Raw genomic sequence first — 27,204 nt, 5'->3', positions numbered from 1 at the left:
TTAGGGACACAGATATCTATTGAATTGGTAAATGATCAAAATTAAAACAGGACATTAGTTCTTAAATTGCCTGCTTCAATTCTCACCATTAACGCCCTAATAGCAGTATACTGGCTTCTGATAGCTTGATCTTAGATTCACTTAACCTATTTGTACCTACAAAATTTAGAAACACAAAAAGGAACTTTAGAAATCCTCCTTCTAATAAAAAGGCCAAAATAACTCACTGAACTGATACGGCAATGGACCTGGCTTTGAAATGCTATTTTTGTATTAAATATGTTATATTGCACAAACCTAACCAGGGCAAATTAGATCACCGAACACATGATTAAACACACAAAATGTATAATCATGACAACTTTTTAAGGGAACAAAAGGTTAAAGAGCTTGCCGGTTTACTCTTGCAAAAGTGTAAAAATGAGGCTGTTAATCACATAGTGGGAGGCAATAAATTCCAAAATCAGGGTAGAGCCACACAAATGTTTGCCTTGAAGATTGAGGCTAATATACTTTTCTGCATGCTCATTTACAGCCACCTGCTATCTGAGGTTTGTTACCCAGTTTGGATAGTTGATGTAAGATGAGAACCATACCGGTGATACAGCCTAATTTAAAAGGTATCCAAGCTTCTAAGGGTAGCCAGTGCAGGCCTTCTAGGACTGGTGTAATATCATCACATTTGGACGTCCGAGTCATGAGATGAGCAGTTGCTTGGAGAGAGGACGTAAGGGGGCCAAAGAGCACGACTAGATGTATCAAACACAATGTTGTTGTGCAACCAATATGGGAGAGAACAAGAGACTGTCACTGAGCAAAAAGGCTAAGCTGGGACAAATAGCTTGCTTTTTCATAAAAGGGATAGTTGAAAGTTATCAGATCACAATCATGAAAGAGAAGGAAAATGCATTCATGTGTCACGGTACAGCATACCATGCTGCCATTTAGAAACCCAAGTCTAGTCTCTACCTGATGGACTAGCCAATGCTAAGAGACCACACAGGTAGGCCTTCCAAATTATTATAAAATTTAGAAACCCTTCTTGTACTCCAACAACCATCAATCCTTCTCTATCGCCCTTGCAACTCCCTCACTAATCACATCTACCACAAACTACCTCCTGACAAAAAAAGGCAAACATAAATTATCCTCACTTCCACCCTCTAGCAAGCCTCCCTGGCCTATCGTTCATCCCCGCAAATGAGACCCTCCCTTGAACATGCTCTCCACATAGGACATATTCCATTGGTAAGTTCAGTCTAAAGCAGCCAGAGAAAGATCAATTCTTCCTCTTTATCCATGGTCCTACCATAAAAACTAAAAGAATATCCTGTAAACTTCATAAACAAAATTTGGTTGAGACCCCAATAATTACAATAATTTCAGGTTGATCTCACACTGCAGATTACTGGCAAAACATACAAAGCTGAATCCAACCAAGTCCTTCTATTCTCTAAAAGCAAATGTTCTTCACCCTGCTCACGCAGGTTTCAGACCCTGATACAGTATAAAATTAATTCTCCTTTACTTATTGCATGGGCATGACATCTAATGGAAATCAAGATATTGCCTCTGCTCTCATGCTTAGATTGAACAGGTGGGACCTCCAGACCTACTCATTCGAAAGCTGTATACTGAGATGGGGTGTGGCTCGTTTCCTTCCTTCTGAATCAATTACAACAGATATGTATTAAGCCTTTTGTCTCAGAATCCAAAAACAATAACTTAACCTCTCCTTTTAGATGTATGCTGATGATGCACAAATAATGGTCAAACTCCCTAATAATATCATTAGTGATTGTATCCTCCAAATTGACCAACTGATGGGAGCTAATCACCTTCTCCTTAATCCTGAAAACACTGAGTTAATTCTCTCTGCCCTTCCTTCCTATCTGACTTAGAAAGAGGTCATCTCTCTCTCTGGTGCCACACCGTATAGCAAGGAATCTAGGAATAGTTATGGGCTCAAAACTGCCAATGGGACCCCCAGATCACAGCAGTGGCCAAACAATCATTTTGCCATCTGAAAACACATTGACAAATGTGCAAGGTTCTAACCTTGCCCAAAAGGATATACAGCTATTACAGCCATTATCATGTTGATGTTAGTTTATGCTAATAGCCTCTACCAGGGCTCTCCACCCCAGCATCCTTACGTGCAAGACTGAAAAGAGTTCAAAATGCAGATGTTCATCTTATTTTAAACATGGTGTACATGGAACATTTCCCTGATATTGGCTTCACTCTACTGGCTTCCCATAATCCATAGAAATATCTTTAAAATCCCAAGGATTTCATTGAACACAATTAGTGGAAGGGGCCTGCTTCCTCCAAACTAATCTAAAAAGTCAAGTCTCGAACAGAAACTGAAGATCGTTATCAAAACTAGCCCTTGTAGTTCCACCTTTTTCTCAAAATGTCTGGGAGGAACATGCTTCACCCCAGCCCTGCACACCTGGAACTATTACCTCACAACATCAGGCCTATTAAATAATTCCTAGCCTTTAAAAAGGTCTTAAATCCCAGTTATCTTCATACTGATCTTACTCTTTGACAAGGTCATACTTTGCCCACATTCTTTGAACATATCTCTGGGCCATCTGCTAACACACAAAATGTGTTTGTTATTCTACCTTGAAGGATCAGATTTAGCTGACACTTAAGAAGTTGGGACAGGCTCATTAGCTGTACCAAATTTAGGATTAGTGATTGTATTTTGTGTATATTACTCTTTTCAGTAGGGACACATACGGTACGATGTGTTTGATTTGCTTAAATTCAGTGATGTATATTGTGCATTAAACCCGCATGTTACCCTTGGATTCGTGGATTGACATGTGTTTTCAGAGGTACATGACATTTCAGCTAAGCCACTCATGTCACTGTGCCACCAAGTAGCCATGACAATGGCAATTGCCACCTGCGTCAGGTAGGCCCGAATGAAGCACAGGCCTTGGCAAGGGCTGTGGCCCGTTACCGGCCATATCTGCCCCAGGACAAGAGGGTGGTAGCCATTTGCATCCTGGGGTTCAAATAAATGTTGCCACCACTTCTGGAGGGGCCTCATTTGGCTGGAAACAGTGGGCAGTACACTGTGTATTCTCACCCGCTGTTCCAGCCACCTGATTGGCTGGGCGCCCTTCCCCAGGTGCGAATGCCACTTCACCGCCTGTTCAGAGCCACATGAGTGATTCATTGTGGGTACACACATGGACTCAAATTCAAGCCTTTTGCTCCAGAAAATGTTCCCTCTCTTTGCAGGCAGTATTTGGTGTTTTCTTTTAAAGATAAGCTAACGAATATGCTTTGTTATTTTTGATGCTACATGTTTTATAACTAGTACTGCTTGGAATATTGTTTTGTGCATTACTTGCCCTTTGCCTTAAAATTGAATGTGCTTAACTATTGGTCTTCTTCATTGCTACTTGCTTGGGAAATATGAATAGCAACTTACCAAGCTTTGCAGGACTAGCTTTGCATCTTCGTTTCAGTTCTGTTGTAATCAAAAATTATGTGATCCTCATTCTAGGAACTTGGGCGTACTGACTATCCATTGTAATACTGGAAGTTAGATATTAAAATAAACTAATTAGAAGGGTATGTTCTGTGTCCCCTTAATGTATGAGCCCTCCTTTTAAAAAACGTTGGTACTCATCACTCTCGAAGTGACCCGTTTGTGTGTGTGATGATATGAGTTACTCTTTTGGACATCTGTTCTCATCGACTTTACGTTGGTAACAGAGGCTGCAGTTCATCTGATTTCAAGTCAGTCCTACATTGCAGTCGATATCTGAATGGAATGACCACCCTTTTCAGTGAACCCAAGGTTCACACAGTTAAAAGCCATATAAAAATTCCTAACCACGAAGATGCCAAGGCTTAGACAGCTTCTTTGAGGTTGAACCTCTTCTCATCCGCCTTACCCCAAGTGGATGCACGCATTAGACTATCACAGGGTCCTTCCTAGACAGGGCTGTGCCTGGCCCTCCGGCATGGTAGTCCCAGTATTACTACGCTGGAGTCTGTCTGAGTCAGTAATTGCATTGTCAGACTACAAAAGCCTCCTTGCTTGACGTGTCCATTTGACCACATCTCGCTCCCATGATTTCACAAACATTTGCTCTCCCTGTTTCACCTAGGAGATTATGGGTGTCATTACAGGGTGGCCAGTAAGGGATATCGGACACCGGTAAGGAGACCGGTGCCGGTAATATCTTACCGCCCTATTCCAAGGTCGCTTGGGGGGGACCGTAAGGAACGTGTGGTCTGACCACATGTCCCTTACGGGTCCCGCTAAGGGACCAGGGCACTAATAACGGGCTTGCAAGTCACGAGCCCATTATTAGCGCCCTCCCCATTCCCATTGAGCCCTATGGGGGCTCAAATGGGAATGGGGAATGGTCTGTTCAATGGGGACTTACCGGTCCCTCCAGGGTCGGAATGCACCGGTAAATTCCCGTTGAATGAGACCGGACACGGGCACGGTATGGGAGGCAGCCATGGAGCTAATAGCTCCATGGCTACCACCCATCTCGTAATGAGGCCCAATGTCTAGTTTTGCCAGCTTGGGTAATCACCTGTTCCTCCTGTTACCCCTTTTATTTTCCCGTGCCTCCTCAGCTTTTCACTTTCTGCACAGTTGTGGTCTGGAAACCCCTGCAGTGGCACAAGATACTAATTTCCACACAACCCTAGGTGCTCCAAGACTAGTACAGTCATTATTTGGCACAGTATAAAAACCCTGCAAGGTAACACAAAACTAGTACATATATATTTTTCCACAATAGTGAATTTAATTCCGGTCCAATATTCCAAATGTGCCCCTACCAAAACAGCTTAACCATCTCTCATTCTTTTCGTAATAGGTACAATTGCATTTGCTTATTTTGCACCCAGTTGCCCGTTAGCTGCTCCTATCTAGAGGTACTTTAAGTTCAGATGGGTGTGCAAGGGTTGCATTGCTTTGCGTGCACTTTTCTAGTGTCCCAACCGTTAAGAATCCCAATTGTGTGGATCCATCTTGTGAGCGTTTCCATCTTTTTGTGGCGCTAACGGCCCCGATGTGATGTCATCAGCAAGAGCTATGGATTTACCCCTCTGGGTCATTAACGAAACTGCTCTCCACTCCCATGGCCCCAACATGTAACCTCCTCCTCGCAAGAGATTGATTGCGGATGGAAGAAAGAGAGGTCAGTATTCTTCTTCTCCTCTGATACAGCCTTCATCTATTGCACATTTGCAAATAACTCCCTTGCTGGTGTTTGCTCTGTGTTAACAAGTAAGCGTTGTCTATTTCACGGGCGTCATGTCACTTTCTGTCTGCAGTAGAAAGCCATGTTCTGCTGGTCTGTTGCCTAGCTACATTGTGTGAGCCTTTCATATATTTGTATTAAGATACTGACTAAAAAAAACCCTCGAGGGAGTGTGCTCCCGCAATTAAACTTCAAATTGTTAATAGATGTTGAGCAAAGGGTCAAAACTAGTTCACATTGCAGTGTTATGAAACTGCTGTCACAAAGACATGAATGCTCTACAGATGATTGCATTAACACAAACAAAATATGCATCTATAAATGTACATGCATTTATTGCACAAGTGATAACAAAAATTACTTTTTACATTTCTGTTTATATCTTTGTCATTCTGCTTATTTTTTTTGATGATACATTAACGGATGGTAGTATGATATGTATATATGTATGCATAACCCATGAACCGGCATGAACCTTCAAAGACTCCATCATCGAAGCCACAATTATTAGAAACAGAATTAATTGGGTGATCATGTTTTAGTACATTGTATGTGATAAAAAAAATGCACCTGTCACATAGGGTATCTAATATGCATGCATCATCAAAACAATCCTTTCGATAGCCCCCAAACAATTATCAAAAGTTACTTTAAAGTCCACACATGTAAACACAGTGTTTTCAGGAACCACAGATGTTCAGGAATCTGATTAAATTTGACCTGTGAAAACCACAGATTATATAAAAGAAAATTCCTGACTGGAGTTTTTTACTTTTTAAAGTGGACTAGGAAGGGGCTTCTCCCCTTCTTTCCGAAGAAAATAATGTCAATTAAATCAACCAATTTCCTTTTTCCAAATAACATTGCTCAGAAATAGAAGGATTCTCCCTTAAGTGAACTCCTAGTGCCAATTAAAATGAAGATGATGATTCCTCTTCTTTTGAAATATTATAATCTCATCCTTAACTGACTTTTTATACACAAATAGTTTGCTCTCTGAAATAAAATCTTAAACTCTGAAACCAAGCCTTACGAATATCATCAACTATTTCAGTTTTTATCCAAGCTAGAAACCAGTGGTGTGCAACATTTTAGAGTTGAATCAGGCGTAGAACAATATATGTGCCCCCAATAACAACACTCGCTGATGGTTTCAGAGACTAGAATACATTTTTTTATTGTTTTTTTTAATCAAACAAATTGATTTTAACAACTTTACAACTTTGTCCTCTTAGACTCTGGTCAGCCGATGGATTCAATGTCAACTGTATTTGTAGCAGGAGAATCACAAAGGTTCTACTCTTGTGCGCAGCACTAAGCATCCTGTGTCGAATTGATTGATAGTGTTTGTAGGATTGTCGTTACGTGCTGCAAAATCTTAAAAGTTGCTATTTGCCAAGTTACTTTGTCACCACTGATCATTCTGGACAACAAAGTTTCTTCATTCCCCAGTAAAGGGTTTATATTGAAGGACTTGATATATTGAGACCTCACCCACTTGGTACCTGGACAAGACAAGAGGAGATGGCGAATGGTCTCTTTCTCATTAGTGTCTTTGCAAATTCTGCAAATGTTCATCATAGACTGGCCTCTAATTGCTCGAATTTCATTTGTATCCAGGAGGTTAAGCCTTGTACTTAGTATGAAATTATGTGCTGGTCTACTAGGGAAATTCTTAATGTATCCTTGTAGTTCATTCAACTTACTACTGGATGGAGGCAAATGTAAGTTTGCAGCTGCCCGCCACTGTTAGTGTCTTGATTCAATCCAGTTCTTTCAGTTTTATTAGGACTTTAGTTGGGTTGCTGATTAGTTCTTCTCTGCACACTATAGTTTCTAGGTGTGCCAGATTGTCATTTCCCCAAATTTTTAGCATTTCACAAATTGAGTCTCTCAATGTTCTATTTATCAAAGTGTAGAAGTAAGTACTGTCTGTCATCACACATTTCCTATAGAGCATCAAAGATCTGCAGTTTACCATGCCTTTCATGGAGAGTAGGCTGAGTTCAGACCTCATTAAAGCAGCTGGTGTCAGAAGCTCCCTTCTTTCTCACCTTTTCATCCTTGTTGGCGTTCTTCCGGGACGTGGCTTCTTTCTTTTTCACCAACCGTGACTTGTATTAGCTGGAACGCGAGTCCTCGGGTTCCAGCGTGGAAGCCGGCTGCCAAGCCGGTAGCTTTCGAATATCCAGGAACAATGGTGATTAATCCAGGAAGGAGGATAACGAAAGGTAAGGAATAGAAGGTGGGGGGGTTCCAGGAGTGAAAGAAGATAGAATGCACAACACACAGGGAGCGAACTCGAACACGTCTAGTAACTCGTAGGGGTAGAGTTGAGACGCGCGGAGCCAACGGGCGTGCTGGTTTTCTAGGAAGCTGGCGAGTGCATGCAAAGGCTAGACCGCCGCAGTTCTGTGTCGGCGGACATTTTGAAATGGATTGCAGAGTTAATGCTGTGGTGCATCAAGGACCATGAAGTCCAGAAGGGTCGAACCCGACCATCCATGACAGCCGGTGTGGATTTTGGCAGGCCCAGCACTGTTCTCCAATAATGAGCTTCTAGTTTTACCCATATTGTTTTGGGTATGGATGGCATTGCCTCAGCTCCATAGGTGATGGTGGGCACTACCTTTAATTTGTAGAAGTTTAGGGCAGGAATGGTGGAAAATCTGCAAAATGTTCTGTCGATGACCTTGCCCTGTGTGGCCAATTTACGAATTTTCTGAAGAAGGTTGTCCTGCATTGCTTTGTCTTTTTTTATGCTGTCCAAGATAATACCAAGGTACTTGAAGTGCTTTACTTTGTCTATGTTCCTTTTGTCAAGAGTCCAGTTTAACTTTTCTGCCTTCTTGGGTGCTTTTTCGAATATCATTATTTTCGTCTTCTCAATATTAATGGCAAGGTTGTTTACCAATGTGTAGTTTAAGAAGTTGTCGAGTTGACGTTGGAGCCCAATCGGTGTCTGATCAAATAAGATTAAGTTATCTTCATACAACAGTCTGCTGATTTTTTGTTTGGACTAGATTCAGTGGAAATGATCTAACAGAATCCTCTGTTTGCTTATAGTCTCCGATATAGGCGAGGAACAAAGCTGGGGCCAAGGGGCACCCTTGCTTTATTCCCCATCACCTCGGTATTGCTGCTTACAAGATTCCTTGTTGATTTAGGCGGACTATTATATTGGTGTTTGTATACAGTGCTTTTTTGCAGACATTCCAAATGTTGGAGCTTCTCCCAAAGGCGGGCGCTGTCCACCCGATCAAATGCCTGGGATAGATCTATGAACGCGGTGTACAGTCTTGGTCCACCCTCCATCACCTTATTCTTCAGGATACTTAACAGCAGGATATTTACCGCTGTGCCTGTATAGTTTTTGAATCCTGACTGAAACTCGTCATTAAAGGCGGTGTTCGAGGCCCAGCTTTGAAATTTCTTTAGAAGCATGAACCGAAGATATTCCCAATGGGGTCCAGCAGCGCTATTTGGCGGTGGTTTGCCAGGTCATTGTTACCTTTTTTGAAAATGGGGCCAACAATAGCAGATGTCCATGAGACCGGGACTGATTTTGAGACTGCACATCTCGTGAATACTTCTGACATGATGGGTCTTCAGGTCCAGGTTCATAATGCCATCTGGTCCAGGTGCCCTGGAGTTTTTCAGCTTTTTTAATAAGTCGACAATTTCAGTTTGGTTATCAAATTTCATCCATTTGACTATATGGAATTGTGATCTTTGTCGGTTTTGGCTAAAGTTCTCCGAAAGATCAGAGCGTATAGGTTCTTTGCTCAACGCTGTTCGTGGTCTGATCAGTTTAGAGTCAGTCGGAGATTGAAAAAGGTTTCTAAAGTAGCTAGCCCACGTGGTAACACCTATTCTGTTCAGCATAGTATCTTTGCTTGTTGGAGCCGTGGATCCCAAGAGGGACCAGAATTCCTTGGAGCTATTGCTGCAAATAGCTTTGAGGATAGCCTCAGTGTCTTGTTGGTATAATTTTTGGTATATGGAATACATTTGAATCCATACAATTCATTGTATTTTTTTAATCCAAACGACAATGACAATGTTTATGTTTATTTTGGAGTGGATTTTACTCATCTAGAATCGCTGGTCAGATTTTCTTTTAGACTTATGGAAGTGTGTTAACTGTGAACAGGAACAGTAGCGAGATAATAGCCCGCAGGTTGTGTTTCTTTTATGTAGACAAGCTGCCCGTATGATAGTAGAATATTGTGGGTAGATTCCCCAGCATTTAAGGTTTGGGGACCACTTTTAATTTATTCATTCATTATTTTAAATAAAACACAATATTCAAATACAACAGCACCTGTTTCGGGTTCCAGATTTTGAGGTGGGATTGACATGCTCAGGGTATAAGATCAGGGATATTCATTTGCAAAAATATTCAAAATGCTTGACATTTTGAAATTTAGATATATTCCATGGATTTAATTCATCAGACATTCTCTGTCCGATCAGATTCGCAGGGAGTCATGCTCCCTGGCAAATTCGGTAAAGAGTAGCACAATCGAGTGAGCCCTGCTTTGTCATGTTCAGGCCAGGTACAGCCCAGAGCCAAACCTCTCATAAAACATGAATGAAATAAAACTGGTCACCATTTAAGGTTATGAACAGAAAATGACTGAAGGTTTGTTGCTACTCCATTCTACTGCTGTGTATTACTACGTACCCAGAAAGTACCACTGCTGATATAATCGAACATCAGAGGCTGCTAGTCTGTGTTAATTGGTCGCCATACTCAGTTCCTTTTTACTGCCTCGTTATAGTGTAATACTTCTAATCAACAACAATAACAATTCTGAATACTACTGGTGCGTCACTAGAGTCTTGCCACAATTTTCTCCATTTCCTGTGTAGGCATCATGAGGCAAGACACAGACAACAGACTTAAGTTCAAAATAAAATACTTTATTAAATCAAATGTCAGGATGGTAGAAGGCCTAACTTGTCCTATGTTAAGGTGGGATTTCCATACCTGAATGAAACTAAGGAAAGTCTGAGTCCAAGAGTGCAACTTAAAAGTCTGTCTGTGTTGAAAACCTATGCTTGCCCTCACAAATAAAGCTAATCAATGTGTAGGGATGCCAATAATAAAATAAATTGTGTTCAATTCAAAGTTCTGAGCTTCTTCCAGCTCGCACCTCTCTTTCTGCTCCCCTTACCCAAGTGTAAGCTAGTTCCACAAATGTCTCAAGATTACCTTTCTCAAGTTCAACGTGATACAGTTCTAAACAATAATTTGGGTTCCCTTCCCCAAGTTCCGAGCAACATAGTTCAAACACAGAAAGGTCTTGAGGCACAGTTCTCAAGACAACAGGTGAAGTTCCTCAAGTCGCAGGGTTCCCTTCCCCAAGACTTTAACTTCATCACCACAATGTCGCTGGTTTTCAGCATTCAGGGATCAACGGTCTAGGCACAGTTATCAGACCAAACAATCCACCCAACACAGTTTGTGCAACCAGAATCCCTGGGCTCTTCAGCTCACAATGGCTCTTTGGTACTGGCTTCTGTGCACCTAGTCATCTTCACTCAGTTTTTCTTTAATGAATCTAGGCTTTATGTGCTGATTTACTCCTCTGGCTTCTCTTTGTCAGCCTAGTGGCTCTGCCATCATGTGTCACACACCTCGTGCCAGTCTTTGGCCTTGCTGCAATGCACTCACTCATAAAAGTTCACTTTGAGGGTATTTTGTTTGCACCCACCTTCTTATGACTCTCTGTCAGAATTGCGCCCTTTTTCATACTTTGTTTTCATATGAGCACCTTAGCTTTTCTCTTTATTTGCGTGGCCCATAAAGTTGTATTCCATTCCACATTTAATATGCTTAACTTCAGGGTTTCATTTAATTTGGCATTCAATATGCATTCATGGCGTTTAATGTTTAAGTTTCTATCCAGTTTGGTATTCAATATGCCTTTGTTTTGCTTAATTTTAAATTTACAATAACCTATGACTTTTGAAAACATTCTCTCTGAAACATGCAACCACTCCGATACAAAGTATTCCTTCTCAAACTTCAACAATGGAAATGTTCCTTCTCATGCACTCGCATATCAAGTTATACCGGATTTCTCATCTGTCAGAAACTCACTGGTCCCAGCGATAACTTTTACAGCAATGCGGAGCTCAGAAACCTCTGCTTCAGATGTTAGGGGTTCAAACTCTGCCTCTCGGACACTCCTTTGTCAGCTCACCAACACAGGAGAACAAGCACTTTCGTTTAAAGGGAAAGGGACAGCTTCTCCACACGGCTCTCTTCTCGGCCATCAGTCTGCCCCAAGGAGTCCCAGCTCCGATGCCACGCTCTGTGAGACCACCTCTCTCTGCAGTCCCCAGCATCTCAGCGTTCTGCAAATGGCAGACCGACTCACAGCAGTTCCCTCTAACGGCTTGCCTCCCCTCAAACAAGGTCGCCTGCTGGTTTCCCAACACAGGCCTCCCTGCTACTTCTTGTGGTGTTATCTGCCTCTCAGTTTATACACCTTCAACCTTTTAACAGGTTGCAGGTGTGCTTTCTTAATTGAGCTGGTCTGACTATGATTAAGGGGACATGCCTGACCTTCACAACAGTTTGCAGGCATTTTCCTCGACCCAGTACTAAAGTGGTGAAATTGCATAGTGTTCATTACTCTTAGTTGCCTCTTCCTCGTCTCAGTACTAAAGTGGTGAAATGGCATAGTTTGTTTGTTTGTTTGTTTGTTTATTTATTTATATGGCGCACCATACCCAGGGGCAGCAGGGCGCAGGCAGAAGAATATTCAAGGCTTACAATGTTACAGAAATATACAGTTGAGGTAAAAGTTGTAGATATATGAAATTAAGGATTACAGGAATAAGAAATATGCAAAATCTTCACACATAATAAATATCAATATCTATACAAAGGAGTGAAATATACATGTATGTACATGCTGTTTGCAGAAAAGTAAGAAAGCATGCAGAGAGTATCAGTATCTATACAGAGGTTTAAGATGTACAGTTAAATACAAGAATTGTTGGAGTTCAAGTGACTGATGAGATTCTTTCTAAAAAGCAAGTAAGGTTGATTGGCTCTCAAGTTGTGTGGCAAAGAATTCCAAAATGTAGCAGCTTTCACAGGGAAGCTGTTACCTCCGATGGTGGAGAGTTTGAATCTGGGAATTATCAGACAGTTGGAATTGATGGTTCTTGTTTCTCTGATGGATGACTTTCTTTTTACTTTATCCATCAGATAGCTTGGGGCAGCATTGTTGAGGGCTTTATGGGTTAGGGAGGCCACCTTTAGTTTGATTTTACTGTCAGTGGAGAGCCATTTGTGTTGGCGTCTGGTACTGGAGATGTGTTCTCTTCTATTGATGCTGAGGGCAGCTCTCAAGGCGTTATTTTATAGGATTTGTAGCCTATGGGTTATAGCTTTGTTAGCACCACTGTATAGGGCATTACAATAATCGAGCCTGGAGAGTATGAGTGCTCTTGCCAAGATCATACAGCTATCATTGGATAGGAAAGGTCTGCCTGCTCTTATTAATTTGCAGGTATACGCGGAGCTAGATGCTAGTGAGTTGACCTGTTTAGTGAATGACATAGTGGCATCCAGGTAAAAGCCGAGGGTTTTTACATCCCTGGATACTTTGATGATATTGCCGTCTATGTTGAATTCGGCATATTCAAGGCCTAGTTTGTTGATGTTGGCGGGGGTACCCAGGATAATGAGCTCTGTCTTGTCATCATTCAGGCATAGGCCATGAGATGCCATCCATGCCTGAATGATGAGATACACCCTATTCACCAACTCTCTGTCCTTACTGTGATCCCCTGAAAGTGGGAGGAGAATCTGAGTGTCATCTGCATAGTTAGTGTAGGTGACACCCAGAAGATCCAAATCGTCGAACAGAGGTTTGGTGAAGATGTTGTATAATGTGGGGGAGACGCATGAGCCCTGCGGGACTCCGCACATAATAGGAGAGGGGTCTGCTGCTGCTGGTGGGGAGAAGACTCTCATTGTTCTCTCACTCAGAAAGGATTCAATCCATCTGATGGCTTCTGGGGAGAAATGAGCAGCTGAATCCAGTTGTCTGCAGAGGACCTTGTGGTCGACAAGATCGAATGCCGCTGAGAGGTCAAGTAGGAGGAGGAGTGCTGTCTTACCCTTGTCCCTCAGATCATCGATTTGGGTCTTCAAGTCAATGAGGGCTGTTTCCGTACCGTGTAAAGTATGGAGAAGAGTTCCTTCATACTTGAGTTGGAATTGGCAATGCGAATGTTATAAGAGTTCCGTTTAGCTAGGCAGATTTCAGCTTTGTATTGACGAGAAATCGTATCGAGAATGGCTTTCTTTTCACTAGAGGGGCATAGTTTCCAAGCAGATTCACATTTTCTCTTTTTTAGGCAAAGGGCTTTGAGTTCAAGTGTGTACCATTTATTTAAATGAGTTTTGGGTTTGCTGGTGCGAAGTTTAAGTGGGGCAATTTTGTCCATGGTAGTTAACATAATTTTATTATATTCATGAACTAGTGAGTTGGGATCTAGGTTGTCTGGCAGTGCGTTTAGCGTTGGGAGGATGGCTGGGATGATTCTTTCAACTGTTAAATTTTTCTTATTTCTTGTTAGGCAGGGCGGTGCCAGTGACTCAGTTGTGGTGGGTGGTCTGGAGGTCAGTAGGTTGAATGAGACCAGAGAGTGGTCTGTCCAAGATAGTGGTGTGGTAGAGGAGATGACCGCTGAGCAATTAGCATCAGCAACCCAGTCTAGGGTTCTTCCCTTCCGGTGAGTGGGTAGGTTGACTTTTTGTGAAAGTCCGAGTGATAAGATAGCATTGGCTATGGTGGAGGCATGTATGTCTGTTGGGTCGTTGAATCCTAGGTTAAAGTCACCTAGTACTAGTATTTGTGAGGTGGTTTTTGCATTGTTGGATATTAGGCTATGCAAATCTTCCTCGAAGGTCCCGAGCGGACCAGGTGGTCTGTAGACCAGGTGGATGGTGAGGGATTAGGTGTTGTTCATAGGGAGTTTGGCAGTGAGGGATTCGCACGATTGCAGGGTTTGGGTCGGGGCTAGTCTGAGAGCTAAACTTTCTTTGGATATGATGGCAATGCCACCGCCGCGGTTGCCCACCCGGTCCTGCCTGGATATGGTATAGCCATCTGGGATAGCCAGCATTAGAGGCGGGCCTGCTGCATTGTGGAGCCAAGTTTCAGTTAGAGCAATGAAATCTAGTTAATCTTTAATGATTAGGTCTGCTATATCAAGGGCATGAGCGACCAATGATCTTGTATTTAGGAGAGCTCCTTTATAGGAATGTTCATCCGTTTTTACCGAGATGTTTGTATGAGAGCTAAGTTTGGGCTTGGTTATGGGAATGGTAGGGCCTTTGGTGGTGGGGGAGGCAAGCTGGTGGTTTAGGGCAATAGGTTTTCTAGTATGGTGGCTTTTGGATTCGCATTTGGAGTCAGAAAGGAGTCTTCGGGGCGGCTCATATAGTTTAGAGAGTCTAGCGCAAAGTTTGTTATTTCTTTCGGTGGTAGGGCAAGGGCAGGTGGCAAGGGTTATTAGTCCTGGCCTGCGATAATACCTTGGGCAAGAAGGGTCAGAATAGTAGTTTGCTATGTAGGAGTCGTTGGGAGGACTGGTGCCTAACTGAAGGGTGGGGCTCCTGAGTCGGTATCCTGAGTGGGAATGTCTGGGGATGCAAGCGTGGCCTTTGCACAGAAGATGAGTAATGCAGTTAGCATTTTCTACAAATCAACGCTAACGTTAAGTGAGCAGAGTAGCAATGTGGATACTATCTAGGAGATAAGGTCTAGGAGGGCCTTAGGGAACTTCCCTAACAGTCTCAAATTGTGCAATTCAATCCAGGGCAGTACAAATGCAGAATACAGATAGGCAGTGGTGGCTAGGTTCTAGGTTCAGAATCAGGCATATGGCACAGATACAGTAGTCAGATAGGTAGTAGTACTTAGATTCAAAATTAGGCATATGGTACAAATGCAGGAGGCAGTGGTACCTAGATTCAAAATAGGCATATGTCTCAAATACAGTAGTCAGATAGGAATGGAGGTGAGAGCTAAGGATTTGAAGGCATCTAATGTGTATACATCGGCAGCTAAGTGCAGGTTCACTAATGGTAGGGAGAGGTCAATAGTGGAGATGCATGGCACAGTGCAGTCATAAAGTGGTCTACTAGTGACCATAGGGCACAGCGCAATCAAGAAGTGGTCTATTGGTGACCATAAAGCACAATACAATCAAGATATGCCTAGGTTCAAGAGTTCCAATGGTAGTCTGAAATACATTCAAATAGTGGTGGCTAAGAGAACATGCATACAGTAATGTCCCTGATGCCTCTTGGTGAGCAATGTAAATTGAATGCTTATATATGCAGACTAAGGGGAGTCGTATTGCGGCAGCGTCAGTACTTTAAATAAATACGATTAGCTTACAGGACGGTGGCAAAGTACTTACAATAAGTTCTCCTGTTGTAAGGTTACTTGGTTCGAGTTACTTGCCTCAGTCATTACAAAAGGCGGTCGGTGAATGGTGAAATGAACAGGGGGGTTGCCGCGCCGCGCTCTCATGCACGAAACAGGCGCAGGAACAGGCCTTTGTATGGCCTTCGTTGCAGCCGGCGTTTCCGCCTGCCGGCGGATGCCAGAATTCAAATGGAGAGTGCGGCCTCAGCCTCGTTGTGGCGCCGCGATGCGCCCAGCATTGGCGGGTCAGGCACTCCGTGCGGACAAGGTCAGACAGGCCTTGCTCCGTGTGCCCGCGCTCGCAAGATGCTGGGGCTAGATTTTGGCTTCTAGGGGTGGGAGAGGGCTCCTGCCCTCTTCCCTTGCCGTAGGAAGGTGGAGTGTGGGTCTGCCTCTTTCGCGTTTCAATACTGTCAAGTGTCACATGAGGGCAAATGAAGAGAACTGGCTTACAATTACACATAAAGGTTGGGGAAGGTTAGGTTGGTCATCACTAGGGGAAGGGGTGGGGGGTGTTCTCACCTGTAGGCCCCTTCCTCTTTCTCTCTCTCCTTCGGCATCTTCGAGACTTATTATTCTTCCTGATGCTACACTGACCAAAGGAAATGGGGTAGCAACATCCCACAAAGACTTCTGGGACTATGGGTTCAATATGGAATTGGAAGGGGAAGCACTGCATCTCCCTCAGGGCCTTCCTCTCCCCAGTCCCCAAGGACCCTCCACACTGGTGATCTCCCTCGCTTCTCCACCCCCAGGGTCAGGATCCAAAAGCAATGGCTTTCCCCTGGCCACTTGAGAAGGGGATACATGGGGAGTAGATGTGAGGGCACCCTCAGCTTTATCTCATCCCCTGCTGACCCCTTCACTTAGTCACTTAAACTCATTACTGAGAAAAACACTGCCCAACTTATATCACTTATCACACCATTTACTATCTTCTTCTTCCTCCATTCCCTGTAGTACTACATACTTCTACTCCTGTAAAACACACCCTAGTCCAGCAGTCTCTCCCTATGTGTTTCAATAATCTCGTTGTCCTACTCACCTAAGAGCCTAAGAGGCACAGTGAATGAGTATAATATTTAAAGACAATGCTTCAACCCACTTTCCCATTATGAATATCACAATCTCTAGAGCACAAAGCAACTCAACTCCTTCTTTCTACCCCTTTACCATCACCCTGGTGTTTATGCCAGCTGGCTCTCTCAATTCATCCTTCCCTGATCAGGACTGGAATCTTGACTCCTTTACCACAGAGGGGTCCATATTCCCATCCTGTAGGAGATCTACCTCCCTCCTCCAGGACTATTCAACTTCATCAACAACTTCTCCCTTGACCACATCTTATCCTCCATTCCACCATTCATCCTACCAATGGACCAGTTGGGGTGGGTGGGTTAGAGGAGGGCACGGTATTAATTTCCCTCATCTTGTTCTTCCCCCTAGGATTGTAAAGTGCTCAATTGATTCTCAAAGCTAGGTCCACACTCTGTAAATACAATAATGATAAATGGAAGTTCCAACTGGTTTGTTCCCTTACGTAGTTTAAGTAATGACTTCCTCCTACCCTCTCCTCGCCCATCCTCTATCAATCAATATCTTCCAGTCAGCCGTTGGTCCTCTTTTGAATGCTATTACCTGTCAGACATTTTCCCAGCTAGCACTTGCCCTAAGCCTTGGATGTCTCCAAAGATTCAGTCTCAAAATCACCATATGCCTTCATGAAGGTGATAGGGAAAAGGCTGAAATCCATTACTGCTGCCCCCTTACAATTCAGCACTCTCATTGTCTATTGCCTTGGATGAAGTAAAGTACAAATAATTCACCCCCTTTTATTTTCTTGCTTTGATGTCACTCCAAAAGTCTATGTACTATCCTCCAGACCATGTTGGCCTCCACTTCATCTCTCTATCTCCAGTTGGTCCCTGTCCCTGCCCTCTGCACTTTCAACTATCATTCTTAAAGGTAATACATGATGTGCATCTATTGTCACTTTTCCTGTGAGAATGTATGGCCCTGTCACTCCTCAATTGCTCCTACTACTCCTCCCTGTTAAAGTCCTTCCTTCAACCTGGTATCTCCCCAGTATGATTCAAGACTTCCGCTGTACTACCCAGACAACGTTCACCCATTTCCCCTTCTACCTTACTGTTTCCAAGTCCTGGAATGGGTGGTCTTCAACCAGATCACTGCATGTCTGAACCCTCTCGAATCTGGGTTATGTAGAGATCACATCAGTGAAAGTTCACAGATTGATGTTTACAATGTTATTGTTAATATCCAATACTCAAAATGTTTCTCCATATTCATCCTCTTGGAACAATCAACATACACTAATACCATTGGTCACCCCTCTATTTCTCCCAATGGAACAAGGCACTTAACTTACCTGGACTGATTCTTCCACCATCTCTAGGAACACCCTATACCTCTGATCCCATCCACCTGCGACTGGGAGTGGCTCAACATTAACTCCTATACTCAGTAAGGAGATGTAGAGGGTAAAGATACGTGGGCAAACGTGTCTTCTCGTTTGTCTTCTCCTATCATTTCTTTTCCTGGAGACAACCTCATCTTCTCCTTTCCCAGCTCACCCCCAATCCCTCAAGCCATCCTCCAATAGATGACTCATAGAGGAGTTCAGTCTCAGATGAGGAATTGAGCATAAGGCATCTACCTTGCTGGACATCTTGCACCACCTATTTTTTATATGCCCCTCCCCCCCTTCTGCCTACCCTTCCATCCCTCTACTCTCCGGCTCAACCTCTGTAACCAGTGTATATTGCTGCTTTTGCACAAACCTAGGTGTGAACAAATGGTGTACAGTACATAGCGGACACACCCAGAGAGGTACAGGCAGGGTATTGATGGTATCAAGAGGTTTCTGGGAAGGGTAGGGTGGGAAGTAGGCAGGGAACTTTGTAAGGAGAGACGTAGGGCTTAGTCGTGTGATCAGCAAGATGTTCTTTGAAGAGTAGGGTTTTTAAGCGCTTCCTCTATTATTGACAACCCATTTTCTACCTCTGAATGTTCCGATGTTTCCTCATTTTTCTTAAACACCCTGACAGGAAAATATAAAACAGGGGACTGTAGTTTCAATAAAACTGTCTCAAGTAGATTAAGACTTGAGTCTGAGTTTGAGTCTGTGGAAGACTGTTGCAGGTTTGGACATATGTACATTTTTATGTCTGGCATGGCTTGTCATGGACATACTCGGTTACTGATACCGTTCTAATTTCCATCTTTCATTTTACTTTCTTTACCCAACCCACACTACGCATTGTTTATGAACAAGAAGTATTTTAATGTGGCCAATGCAGGAAATGACTGGGAGTGGAATCCGTCAACCTCTTGTGTCTCTTTCATAGAGAAATGTATGTGTATACATAACATTTTAATTTTTGTTTTTAGCGCTCAGCCATTTATTGTTGTTGCCAAACCATCTATTTTATTTTAAATATGACCTCGTTTATCTGGATATTTATCGTAGAGATGTGGTGGTGACTCTAAAGTTTAAAGTTACATGATATTTTACATAATATGACAGAAAACATTTTTGCTATGACCATTGTTCACCAAATTCGGCAGACAGCTAATCTCAGATATAAACATTTATGCCAAAACATGTTCCTGCAGAAACACATGAATTAATAGTTGTTTTCTTGCAAAGACACTTCCCAGGAGCATCTCCGGATTGTCTACTTCCATTTCTGAGCTTTCTTTCCACATGCCAAACCCATGCCTTCAACTGGTGCCAAGGCAAAAAGTATGAACATTGGCACAATATAGTCATACATGTGCAGTAAAACAGTGCAGAACTCATTTGCACTTTCGAAGATAATGTATGTGCATACCAGTACACACCATGGGAACACCAATACGCTCAGAATGATACATTTGCTGAATGTTATTATCCTTGTTTTTCTATCGACAACAGGCACTGCAGACAAACCAAAGTATGACCAACAACAAAACGTGCCGAAGAACACACGTTTAAAAAAATCAAGTATAGCCTCTTTCAATAGCCGCTGCATCAAATCACACAATGAGCAAGAACTATACCCTCAAAATAATCACTCAAAATGACACAGAAGTGACACAAATAAACACAATAGTCATAAACAGTCACTGCATATCAACCCACAGCACATCAGCCGACTGCACATAAACTCACTGCACATAAACCCACTGTACATAAACCCACTGCACATAAACTCACTGCACATCAGCCCACAAGATGAGCACACCATGGCCAAAACCATTATGCACAGAATAACAGGGTCATTATTAAAATGGGTACTACATACAAGCCCACACCACGAAAAATAGCAATGTGTGCGAACATGCACATGTGTAATACACATCAGCCCGCTAGCCATCCTCAACAGGCACTGCACATGAGACCATGCCTTAACCAACAATACCACGCACAGGATATTGTGCCCAGTAAAACATATGCAGAGTACAATTCATCACTGCATACACGCCCACGCCATGACAACAGTAAGCTAACACGGGCAGGCACATAACACAATACATGGCAATATTCTTACATAACAGCCAGTGAATACAAACCCATGCTGTTATTTATTTATTTATTATGTATAGCAGTTATTGTCCGCCCAAAATCAAGGGTATCACGGAGTATTTTACACGTATACTTAGTCTTAATTGTTGCATGTAGAGGAGATTACAGTGGTACAATGTATTACAAAGAGCGAAATGTACAAACATAGTAGTTATCTAGTGGCTAAGTTTACAAGCTTGCATTCAAATTACATACAGTCCTTTTATGCGTAACGGGGGGTTTTACATAAGTTGTCTGGACTGAACAGTGCTCAGCCGATGGCTTGCTATGATCTTGTTGTGAAGTCAGTATTTGTTAAAGAGACACGTTTAAGTCCAGCTATAGGTCCAGCATGACAAACAATCCACTCACAATTATACACATAAAATAAACCGTGCATAAATACAATTTAGCTCATTAGCCGACTAATAAAATGAACTAACTAAAGCAAATCACATGTTGGAAAAGCCAACAATTTTGGCTTTTGTGAAGGCAAATAGAATACCATTTGTTAACAGCTGAAAAAAGGGTGCAAATGTTATCAGTCGCTAGTAAATGCCTACACATAAGCCAAAACTGTTAGCTTTGTCGATTCTTGTTTTAACAGATGTGAGGACAGACTATGGGCTTATGTGGCTGAAGGCACACTTAGTTAAGACATTTGTATTTCCCCAGGAACTCATTGACTACTGCAATTAACTCGAAGCACTGCTTAGAATTAGCACAGTTAGGCCTACATGTCAACGTTTGATGTTACTGCTTATTCAGGGTAGCTCAGCTAGATCCCAAGAAGTTATGGTTTGGGTGGAGAGCAACATGTAGTGGCTGGGACTGGCAATAGTTACAAGCATACGGTTGGACAGTAAATGAGGGGGTAAAAAGCCAAACAACATCCACAAGCCGTGAGTTGCTCCCTGCATCCCATGTCCTTCCTATCTGTACTCAAGTGCAGTCGTTTTGGATTATAGCTAGTGTTGAAGTCCCACCTAGTAGCATTAGCTATAAGGCAACATAGTTTTAAAAAGGAAAAGGAAAATCTACAAAGCTCTAGAAGACTAGCATGTAAGTACACACACTCAGGATAAAATAAGTGTTCCTCAATATAAAGTCCATCACACTGTCAATTAAATAATAACTAACACTGCACTGCTACTTCTATATCAAGATTTTAGCAGGATAACACATAGCTCCTGGCTTAATAGGTCTGAACCATCAGGAGATTATCAGGGGTGTGGGATGTATATGGTTGCAATCAGAGTTTAGGTTTTGGGGACTTTCTAACTAAAAACATGTTTTATCCACTGGCAGGTAATATTATATTAAATGTTCTTATATTGCCCTTTATGCTGGATTCCTCCCACTTCTAAAAACTGCAATAATAGGGGTTATAAATGACCCATTGTTTTGTACAAAATCAAACTCAGAAGGACCAAGGGTGGAGTTGGTCCTGCCACAGGATTCAGACTTGTGTCAGAGACCAGAACTTTACTTGTGAGCAGTATCATTTCCTACACAAAATGAATGCTTCCCGGGCATTGTCTCTACTTTCGCTTGTATTCCCACATTGCCCAGAGCTGTTACATCTTTATGGACACACCCTGTCTCACTGTGACTTTGTATTCAAGAGCTTTAAGGTCCACCATGGAGCACAGCCCTCTTTCTTGATATGTTTCAGTTTTCGTGTAGAACTGTTTATCTAAAAGAACCAAAGTTAACAAACCCATGGTTTACATTTGGTGATTTAAATGGCATTGCTGGTCAATGACATCCTGCTCTACTATGAAGGTTACCACCAGGATACAATGGCTGTGCATAATGAATTTGTGGAATTAAAAAACAGGGTATTTGATGAATAAGAAAATAATGAAAATGTCAGGGAAATATACCGCATTCAGAATGGACAAACAAGACCACCTTTAGTGCACTAGCTGCTTAGATTCCCTAAACCCATGAAAACACTTACACCGTTAATTAGGATTCCTGAATTAGGATTCCTGAAAGTCAGGTTTACTAATTCAACAAAGAAAACGATACAACATCTTGTTGCCCCCTGTTTTCTTAATTTATTTCTGGGATTATAGACGTGTTCCTGGTTTCCTGAAGAAATAGGGCATATCCTTGCCTTAACCGGTATCAGCTTGGTTACTACTAGATATTATTTTTAAAATGCAGGATTCATTATAACCGTCCACCAAGCATTGCATTTTGGCTCTGACCTGGCAACAGACACAGCCTTCACATACGGGAATTGAGCAATAGCATCACTTAGGCATGGATAGGTCTATCATGTTCCCTGTAGGTGCCAAACTTGGGCTCCAGAACATGGTTAATATATTTCATTTTCATGATGGGTTTACTATGTTGTCTTGTGTCTCTTTGCACATCAAGCATTTATTATTTTCTTTTCATACATTTTTATCTAGATTTAATGGCAACCACTTCTGGGAAATGGTTTGTATTGGAAAACATTTCAAAACATACTTCCTGTATGTCCATATTGTGATTTGGATGGAATGGATCAATTGTATCTTTCTTAAATTGATCAAAAAGTACACTTTCGTTACATTCAGTCCAAGGGTATATTGCTTTGGCGTATACTTCCTCAATCACAGTGAAGTTCACCTATGACCTTGTCAACCAGTTGCTATTGCTGTAAATGGCTCATTGATCATGAGTTTTTTTTTTACAGGACTTCACATACTTTCTTTTTTTCAGAGGTGCACTGCCTTATGTGATGAAGTGCCCTCCCCAACACCCAACAGAGCACATAACTGGAAGACAAGTCATGACACCTTGAGCAGAAGGTAAGTCAGACAGAGCAGAGAGGACATTGTCATTATTGTCAGCGAGTTTAGTGGGAGTCTGTGATATGCCTTGGCGCAGATGGAAGCAAGAAAACCATGGCTATTTCTTAAGGAAGCTAGAGTCATTGTATGTCATATTTAGAGCCACCGAGCAGCAGCAAGGACAAGGCAAAAATCCTTCCGAAGCATCAAGATCCTGGGGCAGCACAAAGTGGACTGGACAACGAGAGCCAGAGGAGTGACACCAGACAATGGTACCCATTGGAGCAACCATAGGGTGTCCTGATAAGAAGGGTAGCTAAGGAGGGCAGAATGGGAGTTGGAGAGGGAGATGAATGGAACAGTGATAGGAGCAAAGGTTCAGAAGTGGAAATGAGAAGCATGAGGAAGAAACAGCTGGTGAAAACGATACAGCAGGGGATAAGAATTCAAGGCCACACCCTCAGGTAGATTGAGCAAGAGTATAAAGGGAAATTATTCCCTTCCTGATGGACATTTAGAAAGTAGTGAACCTACAGAGAAATGTTGCTTGCTAGAACTAGGAGACATTTCTTAGAAAATATTGTGAAAGTGAACATCAAGAGAAATGGTGCATCCTGGAAATCTGGCATTATTTCCAGAGATCAATGAGAAGACAATTAACCAGAATAAGCATTGCGCTCTGGTGTGTAAGCTCTAAGGTCTCAAGAGACTTGTAACAAGTCCCAAGAGGCACCGTAGAGAACAATACTTGGGATAGCATAACCCAAACACTGGTGTTCCAGAACACCAGACAAACTACATTAGCGATGTGGAAAATAAAACCTTTAATGCATATTTACCTTTTTATATCCACGCGCGTGTGTGTGTCACACGTGTTTTTTTTTCCTATGTCTATCTTGATGTTCCTATTCAAGAGGGCAAGCTTTATTATCTTTACAAGGTCTTAATATGTTACATCATTCTTATCCCAGTACTCCAATCATGCCAGAACAGTGTCTCTGGATGACACAGCTAATTGAGGCCAAGAATCTGAACTTAAGAGCATTGAAGTAGGTGTTGTCACTTCTTTAATTACAAAGATATACTTTAAAAAGTGTTACCTCATTAGAAAACACTGCAGAAGTTCAGCATCGAAAACAAGAGGTGCCACAGGAACCTGGTTGTCCACATGCTCTGCATAGATAGTGCTTGCAGACGACATAAACCACCACTTTCTCGGTAGTTAAAAGGTTATGGTATTGATCAAGGAGTGTTGTTGATAAAAGGTTTCTCAATATCAACTTCCTGGAGCAACAGCAAAGCCTGCCACCAATATCTTCTGGTCTCAGAATGAGCCGGGGCGATCAGAGGTTTACCGTCATCCGCTTGCCATTATCAGTGTTTCCACCAGTTCCTAGACACACACTCATGGCCTTAGGTAGCTGTGTCATCCAAAGACACTGTTCTGGCATCTCTGCTTTATCCGCAGCTTGAACAGCTCTAAAGAAGGCATACATCCAGGGCATAATTATAATAAAGGTTACTTCTTCATGGGCCAATACCACCAGTGGTATGACAATAACACCAATAGTAAATACTCCCAGGGGTATTTACTGGCATAGGTACAAATAAACCTGCACATGGCACACTTTTCCAGCAGGTATACAGATTTCCCTGGGCTAAATCATTTCAAGGGTAATTACAGTTGGTGGGAAAACGCACCTATAAATGCCAATTTCCACTACTCCATCATCACATGTGTGTATTGTTAATAAAAACACATTCATTATACCAACGCAGCTTTCTGTAGATGCTGCTTTAAGGACCATCTGAGAGCTGGTCTTATTCCGGACAGTAAATCCAGCCAATGCCTGGCAATGTTTTCTTTCATAATGAGGATTACCAGTGGAACAGAATTGTGTTCTCTGTATTTTTACTGCCTACAGTAATTTTACCCAGCGGTAACCAGACATTGTTGGGTTTACTGGCAGAAAACATGTTCACCTCCTGTAATGACAATTCCACTGGAGCCAGTGCTAATTGAAATTTACTATAATAAGGACTGTAGCCTATTTGCTTCACCAGCAGCGGAAAGTAGCAGACGAGGCAGTCCATAGACATTTGGTTCTGGCAAGATCTGGTGCTCTGCAGTGAGATTTGCAGTAGATTTGCAACTTGAGTGGGTCCTGCAAAACGTGTGACTGAGCACCAAAACACTGCATTTATTTTCCTTAATAAGAACATGCATTGGTCCGGAGTTTTTCTACCTGGATTCAAGCTAGGATTGGCCATAGACCTGTGTCATGTATGCGTTAGCTAATTGACTAGTCTCATGGAGTACCCAAGCCTCACCGAGCATTGCCACGAAATGGGATAAGCCCTTTGGCAAATTGACTGCAAGGAGGGAGACACTAACCAGTTGCATACCTATGTTGTTCAGACCATGTTTTAGACACTATGGATAATCATATATTTTGTTTTCGGTGCCAGCAACCAGCCTTATGTGTCCGCTTGCCTCATGGCAGGCCAATCTCTGCGGTTGATCCTGGATCCATGCATTCACTCTTATCCAGACTCAGGGGACACAAGTGAGATATTTGAACATTTCCTTCAAAACCCCTCCCTTCCCTTTACATTGTTGAGGGCACCACTCTCCTTAAAAAGCAAACCACCAATGGCATGACAGGGACTAGAATGGCCCTTCGAGGCTGCCCTGTGAAGGCTCTTCTTACCGAGACGGATCTAGCAAGCAATGCATCCCTGCACGAGCCATCACACAGTATGCTAGCACTGATCAAAACCTTCCTCTATGCATCGATTGAAATGGTCTAGAACTGAAACATTGCCTAAAGCTTGCAAACTTGCCAAGAAATTAGCTGCTCACTTCACTCACCACCAATTCATGTAGGCATGTAAGCTGAACGATGCACTGAACTAAAGATCATCATTAGGGTTCTCCACTCCTCTTGTAACTGAAAGTGGCTGCCTCAGATTTAAATTAAAGGTCTATTGTCAAGTGCCACAATTGGATATTTGTAAGGCTTGCAACAAAACATCTGAAAGGGGGAAATGGCTTAATAGTCATTGAAAATTTAAGGGCAAGCAGGGTTAACCAACTAACTCACAAAATCATCATGGTGACAACTAGAGTTGTCTGCTCCATGAAGGTCTCTTCTAAACAGGTTTCCCCTTGCTCATCCAGAACCATCAAGGATAACATTGACTCTCTTGCCCCTGCTCTGGCTTAGTTCTGCTATCACTCTTTTACCACAGGATCTCTCCCCACTCCCCTAATGCAAAAACCTTCCTCTGACCCTACCTGCCCAACCAGCTATCATCCTATTTCCATCACCCCCTTCCTTGGGAAGCTTCTTGTGGAGCTGGCCTTGCCCCAAACTAACTCTTACACTGAACTTGTTGGTGGCCTCCATGACCCTCAATCTGGATTCTGAGCATCCAGAGGCATAGAAATTACTCTTCTGAACACCCAGGAAGAACTGCTCGCCTCTCTTGACTCCAACTCCCCAGCGGTCCTTATCCTTCTTGATCTCTCCTCTGCATTTGTCACAGTTAACCATTCCATTCTCAAACAAAGGCTCCACGATACACTTGGTATCTCGGAGTGGGCACTGGACTGGCTGTCCTCTTTCCTCACTAACCGCTCGTCCCAAGTCATCCTGGGCCCATTTTCCTCTCCTACTTCCATCTCCACCTGTAGCGTCCCCCAGGGTTCTATTCTCTCCCCCTGTCTCTTTAATATCTACCTTGCTCTCCTTGCGCGCCTGATCTTCTCCTTCTCCACCAACTTCCAGTGATACACAGATGACACACAGCTCTTCTTCAGACTCCTTGCTGACGCTCTTGCACCCTCCATCATCCCTGACTTCCTTTCTGCCATTCAGTCCTGGTGCACCTCCAACGAACTCTGCCTCAACACCTGTAAAAACGGAGATCCTTCCCATTGGGACCCCTGATCCTTCTTTCATCCATCCACTCTGGACTTCCTCTTTGGGTACTCCCCTGCTCCTTCTACTAAATCCAGAAACCTGGGAGTAATCTTCGACTCCTCTCTCGCATTCCTCCCTCAGACACAGCATATTGCCAAGAAGTCCAATTACCAGCTCTTCCTTCGCAAAGGAATTCTACCCTTTCAC

The sequence above is a fragment of the Ambystoma mexicanum genome, chromosome 5p (assembly GCF_040938575.1).
Source record: "Ambystoma mexicanum isolate Mex_15411 chromosome 5p, UKY_AmexF1_1, whole genome shotgun sequence".
Classification (NCBI taxonomy): domain Eukaryota; kingdom Metazoa; phylum Chordata; class Amphibia; order Caudata; family Ambystomatidae; genus Ambystoma; species Ambystoma mexicanum.
Note: the sequence above shows the minus strand (reverse complement) of the source record.